The sequence below is a fragment of the Centruroides vittatus genome, unplaced genomic scaffold (assembly GCF_030686945.1).
Source record: "Centruroides vittatus isolate TY-2023 unplaced genomic scaffold, ASM3068694v2 contig_2937, whole genome shotgun sequence".
NCBI lineage: Eukaryota > Metazoa > Arthropoda > Arachnida > Scorpiones > Buthidae > Centruroides > Centruroides vittatus.
The window spans coordinates 39,795-47,945 of record NW_027121865.1 but is presented as its reverse complement, the minus strand read 5'-3'; the positions used below and the strand labels follow the sequence as shown (position 1 = coordinate 47,945).

Genomic DNA, 8,151 nt, shown 5'->3' with positions numbered 1-8,151 from the left:
TGCTAGTATAGCCATCTTGCGGTAAAGTCTGCAAACCGTGACGTCGGACTACGGTCATCTCCCGGAGGGTTAAACACGCGATACGAGAGCGGAGAGAGCGACACGACTTCCGATCATCGCGCGATCGCCATTTCGGTTAATGTTACTTACGGCAGCGAACATGGCGGCCCGACTGATCTCTCGTACGGGAGCCACCACACGCCGCCATGTGCTAAACTAGTGATCGATTCACGGTAGTTCTTGAACAAAGTAAAAAAAGGGGGAAACGTCTACCAAAGACAATTTTAACGGCAAGCGACGGGACTCCCGATCGCGATAGCGAGGCCGACTTAGCGGAGAGCGACGCGACTCCCTATCATCGCGCGATCGCCGAAAAAAGTATGATAACTTTTTTATTTTTCGTCTCCGGTCCAAAAGTAGAGTATCGTCGAACTCGTCTCGGTCCCCTGAGTTCAGATATATACCCAAACACACGAAATTCCCATAGGGAGTAATCTATAGTATACCCAAAAAAATTTTTGATTTTTTCTGACGTTCGTCGTTATATCTCGAAAACTTACTAAAGGAGAATAATAATTTATATGTCACCGCATTCGGTACGATACTCTAATTGCAAAGGTAGCAAGGATTTCATTATAGATATGCAAATTTGTTTCGTAGACGCGATCGACCCCAGAAAAGCAGAGAAAAAGATATCCAGATTTTACTTCTTGTGGTAATCGTGGTCTGATAAAAAAATAACTGAATTGTATTAATTTTTAAGATTGATGAGTTTTTGATATTTGATTAACAGATTCTTATATTTCAGTCACGTTTCTGCTCCAATCTGGGACTTCCAGCCTCTGTACAGAGGGCAGCCACTCACATTGCTAGAAAAGCGATTGAAACAGACATCGTTCCAGGGTAAGTTATGTATTTATGTTTGGTCTCATTTTGCCTTTTTAATTAAATTTATTTACTATTACTTGCCCGCCATTCCAAAATCCATCCGTAACATTGCCTGTCGCCATTTCTTACGGAACTTACGACCAATTGGGAACTTTATTTGTATCGCAAAAATATCGTGGTTATAGAACCATAAGCGACTAACTATAAATTTTGCAGACTTTCAATAATAAAATAATCGTATTATATTGAACAATTTCTGCTTAAGCCCATAAGCAGATATTTAAAGTTTCAAATGTTTGGATAACATAGAAAATTAGTAGTGTGCAATAGCCAAATTTCCTATTTCTGGTTGGTCCAGTTTTTAAATTCCTATTTCTTGAAAGTTAGTTTTACAGCTACAGTTTATGCCATTATATTATTAGTTTGGTTTGCCCAAGCTGTCAATATGATTACTTTTTAGTTGATATTTTCATGTATTTCAGTTTAGTTTATTAATTCAAATGTAATCCTTGCTCTACCTCTGTTAGAAAATATAAAATGCAGTGTTACACATTGTTGTTCAATACATTATATCAAAGTAAATTTTTCTTGGGCTATTTGGTTACAGAAATAATGCATCTTACATTTTCATTTTAAGTTGTAATTTTTCTGCTAATGACAAATAAGCTGTAAAGTAAAATCAAATGAAAACATCATGTGTGATGTTTCTTTCCATTCATTTTTTTGTTTATACTAAGAAATAAAACGGTCGAACATTAAACTTGTTTTCCTGAATGCTGAAAGGTAAGCATAATATTGGCTGGGAGTGTAAAGCAGCATCAGCTAATAATAATCAATAAAGCTGATCTGGCAATTTATTGGCATACCAACTTTTTTAAAGAAAAATGTTAAGGCAGTGTGATTGCTGTCAGAATATTCAACACTGCTTATAAGATGTCTGACTAATTACCCATGCATAGATATGGATAATGGAAATTTAAATTAAAAATAATATATTATAAAATAATCATTAGCCAAACAATTGTTTTGTAAACACAGACTACCATTGTTAGAAAGATAGATGTTGTTACATTTACAATGTCAATCTTAAAAAGTCTCAGTAGTGTAATTTATGCTGTTTTGCTTTGCCACATCAGAATCGAAAATTTCTGATCTTTATTCCATCACCTTTGGCATTAAAACTGGTAGCACAGTGGACCCCCGATATAACGCGCATGTCGGGCGGGAAACAACACCCGCGTTATAAGGTGAACCACGTTATACTATGGCGACACAATAAATTTACTCAGAACGATTTGTGCTACATACTGCTGAAACATCCCATCAACTACGTTACGTACTGTACATATTATGTATTTTAATAAAAAACCAATTTATTTATTAAGTGCTTTATTAAAATTCACACAACATAGTTATACTTCTTAATAAGTACAGTACATACTGTATATGTATTATTTTATTTACGTACATAAGGTACGCTTGAAAATACAGTACTGTATGTAAAAACAAACACTATCTATAACTTGACTAAAATCTATGTATTCGACATCATTTCAATTAACAAAACATCACTTTAAAAACTGAGTAAATTTTGTTTGTTTGCGTTTTGATAACTTCTGTATCATTTCTCTTTTGAAAGATGCTAATTGAAACAATCTGACACTGTTAATATTTTCTTGTGATTCAGCCCATTTTATAACAGTTACCATGGCTGTTATTGCTTCTTTGGTTGGTGGCGGTATATCAGCTATCTCACTGGAACTTTCATCATCATCATCTGTTTCTTCTTGACAATCTTCGTCACTGAAAATGGATTCGATAATCATTTCATCAGTTATATTCTGACAAATATCTTCTCTAGCGTCCAAATCTAACCAATTAGTCAAAGAATCATTAGTTATGTCTGGCTCATTCAATATTTCCCGGATACGAGAAATTTCAGCCTCAGTGAAGATATTATCTGAAGCTGAATCTGAATGTGTTGTGGTTTGGTCGAGATCAACTTGATAATTAGATGTATTTAATTTTCTCCAACAGTTTCTAATTGTCTCTGATGTGGTTGCCTGCCAGGCAAGTCCAATACTGTAGGACACGTCTTTGAAATCCATTTTTTGTAAAAATATGTTGACGTCAATGTCTGATGCTAATAATGACTTCATCATTTCGCTTCGGTAATTTGTTTTGAAAGCACTAATAATGCCTTGATCTAAGGGTTGTATAAGAGCAGTAGTATTTTTAGAAGATACATTACTTTTATTTTACCATCGTCAGACACAAGGTTATCAGCAGGTGGATGAGCTGGGCAATTATCTAAGAGAAGCAAAGCTTTTGAATCTAGACTCAATCCTCTCAGAAATTTTCGCACAGACGGAACAAAGGAATTGTGAAACCAGTCATGAAATATTTTAGAAGTCATCCAAGCGTTTATGCTGTTTTTATAAACAACTAGCAGAGATTTTATATTGACTGACTTGAAACATTGTGGGTTTTGACTTTTACCTATGAGTGGCGTCAATTTGTTATTACCAGCTTTATTTACACAAAATAAAGCTGTTATCCTTTCCTTATTTAGTTTTAATCCAGATCCTTACCTTTCTTTGCTTAGTTTTAATGTCTTTTGTGGGTTACTTTTTAGATCTAAGGTTTTACTTGGCAACATTCTGTTATATAATGTAGTCTTATCAGTTATAAACTTGTGCATCAGTATACCCTTCTTTCTTAATGGAAATTGTGAACTGTTTGGAAAATTCTGCAGCGCCTTCAATATCACTAGACTTTGCTTCACCATAAATGGAAATTTGGAAGATGCCATGTCGTTTTTGCCAACGCCACAACCAACCGTCAGAAGCCTTAAAATCTCCTTCTGCTTTTAAGCATATATGAAATTTTTCAGCCTGCAACTTTAAAGCAGTTTCAGATACGGAAATACCTTCACTTCTTTTTGCACAAACCATGCATAGAGGCAATCGACAACATTTTGATTTTTTCCAAGTCTTGTCTTTTTTCGAGTAAGCCCAGCATCTTGGTCAAGCTTATCAACAAATGATTTGTTTTGTCTCCTCTGCCATCCAACCCCTTACAGTTGCTTCAGATATGCTTCAGATATGCTCTTCTTATGTTTGCTTTCGGAACTCCGCTCTTTACTTTAGCAATAATGTCAAGCTTTTCTTTCACACTGTAAGGTTTTCTTTTACTCATCATGCATACAATAATTAAACACTATTCAAAATATATGCAGGAACTCAATACATACACAATTACTCAGTACGCAGTAACAATAAAATGCGCTACTCACTAACGCCTCACGGACCTGTATAAACGTGTTTGAGCTTATGGCGTCGTGAACATCGCCCGCGCTATAACCGAGTGCGCGGTATAGCAAGCAGCGCTATAACGAGGGTCCACTTTAATTTTATATTTTAGTCTATAGTTTCGACGTAAGTACTTTAGTTTTTACTTAATAATCATCATCTTATATAAGACTTTTATATCAAGAAGTTTCTGTAACTTAACCAGGTCCTTAATTGCCAAAAGTCTGTAATTACTGTTTATAAATTTGGACTCATCTGATTCATTTAGAAATCACTCCAAATTTATCTATTATATTTAAAATTGTAAATATTATAAATATATTTATATTTGGAATTAAATTTATATCCAAACAAGCTTTCCTCTCAACAGTTGTGTGTGTGCTTTTTTAGACGCAGTCCCATTTCTGTAGCGGCGGCGGCCATCTACCTGGCCAGTCAGGCCTCTGGAGACAAGAAGACTCAAAAAGGTAATTATTTTTTTTTCTTTCAAATTAAGAAAAAGAAACAGAAACAACTTTTGTATTTTTTATTCTTTAGAAATTGGTGACGTTGCTGGAGTGGCTGCAATTACCATTCGTCAGTCTTACAAATTGATGTATCCTCGGGCTGCTGATCTCTTACCAAAAGACTTCAGATTTCATACACCCATTGAACAATTACCTAAAGCATGAGACTACGTGTATGATATATAGATATAATAATTAATAATAAATTTTTTTGAAGTATAAAAAACATATAATACCTTGCTTTACTGTTGAGCGTTTCTTGATTTTTACTTGATATATACTTACTGTAATTACAAAATAATGCGATATTTTAAATCTTACAGTCTGTGATATATATATATATATACATATAATATAATTTCTCTACAGTTTCGTTTTATTTGTTATTTTTTCAAAACAAAGAAAACATTTACGATTTTTTATTTTTTTAGTATTGTTTTAATTTTTGGTACACTACTCTTTTAAACATCAAATAAAATAATATCTTTTCAACATACTGAAGACTTTTATAATTTCAACAGAAAGTAACACTGCCGTTCTGCTAATTTTATGTCATATTAACAATTTTTTCTATAATAAATCATCATTATATAATTTTGTATTGTCTATTGTTTATATATAATATATAATTCAGCGTTTATTGCTACAATAAACAATATATTAATGTTCAATGATCCCAATATTTTATTATTAAATATATTGTGCAATTATATTAAACGAATGCACTGTACAGAACAGTGGCGTGCCGTGACATTTGATGATAGGAAAGCTGTGTTTCTGTAAAAAGCCGACATCCAGGGGCAATCACAGTTAATTGTGCGTTAGTAACGGTCTAGGGTCCATTCGTACGTGCGAGGTGGCGGAAGAGAAAGACAAGTATCTGACAAAAACCGTTTATTTTAATATAAAATAAACATGCACTATGTACAAAATAGTTTGCTTTAGGACAATCAGCCGTTCGGACGTCCTGGGCGTCGATGTAGTTATTTGATAGTCGATCGAAGGTGGCCCTGGGACATTGGCGTTGACAAGTCTGTAAGGCACGGGGAGATTTTTTCCATTGGCGTCGGGGACACGGTCTAAGTCCGAAGTGGCACGGGTTGCGGGTTGGCACAATAGACGAGAAATTGTTCTTTTATTGCGCGTTGACACACGGCGTTTTGGTTATTCGGAACGTTAAACGAGCGCCAGGCCTCCTCGATTGTCGGAGATTATATCAATCTCTGTTCTTTCTTTCATCCATTTTGATTGGTCGTTCTTTCTCAATCACGCTTCCCGAGTGGTTGGTCCCTGGTTACTAAACGTAAGGAGACACTTACTTGGAGCGCGAGAAAAGTCAAAATCGAAGACGAATTCGATTTTCCACCGATCATAGGACGACTTCCTTTCGCGATTTATGGTTTCTGCCCGGCAGTTTGATATAAACAATGGGTGTCCGACTACAAACGACTTTTACCTATGTTTTTTTAAAGTAGTAAATTTTTCTGTAAAATAACAGTTTTTTCGCGTTTTTCGTGACGGGTCAGACCTGTCCGGAACCTCACGTTTCCATAAAAGTTTTAAACAAATACTGGAAATAACAAAAATAAACAATTTATGTATTTTAGTTCTAAAATACAAATAATACATACATAATACAAATTGATATGATACAAACAATAATAGAAAAACTTGTTTTTTTAATTTTTTATAAACTAATTCTATTCGGCGAGTTTTTCCACAAAGTCGTTAGTTACTTTATCATAAAAGTCGCTGGTCGTCGACTCCATCAACGTATTTGAAAGCTCTTTTTCTATCGAAAGCAACGCTAGCGACCACAATTTTTCCTCTGACCGAGTGGACGTTCCTGGCCAATGTATGAATTTGCTTCGTGGTCGAAAAACTGCGCTCAGCAGACCCACTGGTAGATGGTACCGTAAAAATTAATGACATTAAATCATATAATTCTTTCAGTACGTCTTTGTTCGAATCGTCATTAATTATAATACTATTTATGTCTAAGAGTTACTTGTCAATATTGTCCGGACACGAATATAAATATTGCGATTCGCTACGTAATTTAGATAAATCAAAAAATTTCGCATAAAATTTATTTAATTTAAATAATTAAAACACGCTTGGAAAAATTGTTTTTCATAATATTAAAATCATTAACATATTATTACGAATTTAGTCTCTGTAATCCAAAAAGTTATTGGTAGACCAATCTCACAGCAATATCATTGGCAAATTGATTTTATTTAGAATTACATCATATGCATTTCGGGTTGGTCTAATTTATTCCAACCCCTCTTCAGTGCTAAAACAAGAAAATTTTTTAGAACACGACATCAATGTATGACGACAACTAGTTTTAAAAAGGAGAGAACTTACAATAAACGTTGGTGTAAATTACAACATTATATTTATATGGGTTGGAGGACACCCCTTCCTCACATTGACTGCTATCCTAAAATTACAACTTTTTGTATATATCTTATTAATGTATGGCTAATTTAAATAAAAATTGCAAACAACACCTATACTCACAAATTAAAAAATTGTTTTCACCACAGATGTATAATAAACACTCTAAAAACAACAAATGATTAAATAAACTGGCAAACAAATGTATAGGTATAATGCATTCACGAAGCATAAATTACTTTAACAAATTAACCACACTATTAGTTCATGTATACCACATTGAATTCTATTACAATAGTAATCACGTGACGACTTCCTATTACAGTAGAGCATCGATTATCCGACTTAATTGGGGACTGGGGTTGGTCGGATAACCGAAAAGTATGAAAAAATACATTATTAGTATAGTGTATTAGGCCTGGTTTAAATACTAGCCTCCCTTTCATGGTCGAGCCGTGTTGCCAGCTAAAACATGCAAAAATTTAACAAAAATAATATTAAAGTAGCCAAGACATAGCCAAATATTGTAGCGCCACATCACTAGCGGACATTTGAATTTGCCGACTAGAACGCGGTCGGTTAACCGATAAGTCGGTTAATCGGGGGTCGGATAATCGATGCTCTACTGTACTTATTAATTTATTTTAGCGCCATCTATTACATTGTACCAGTGGTAATCAATTTCTATACATTTCGAATTATTAATTAAATTATTATTTTTTTGATTTCTTATTTCTATATGTTCTTTGAATTTTCTTTTATACATGTCTTTTTCAACATGCAAAATTTTAATATTATTTCGATTAATGTTACAATTATTATTATTGTGGTTAAACCATGGAGAATTACTGTACTTGAGTCGGATGGCAGATTCATGTTCTTTGAATCTTACTTCTAACACACTCCAGGTTTCACCAATATACACACACGGATTATGACAATTACATTCAAGTTTATATACAACACCAGCTTTTTTTAAAAAAATCTAACTTATTATTACTACTATTATTAATATATCTACAAATATTTTGTGAAAGTTT

General features: G+C 33.8%; 1 long non-coding RNA gene across 1 annotated transcript; it reads left to right on the top strand.

Annotated features, from left to right (window-relative positions):
* Positions 1-741: 741 nt before the first annotated feature.
* Positions 742-4,947, top strand: LOC136972493 (uncharacterized). Its single transcript, XR_010880344.1, has 3 exons — positions 742-903; positions 4,590-4,666; positions 4,737-4,947. It is a non-coding gene; the product is annotated as an uncharacterized lncRNA (long non-coding RNA).
* Positions 4,948-8,151: the final 3,204 nt, after the last annotated feature.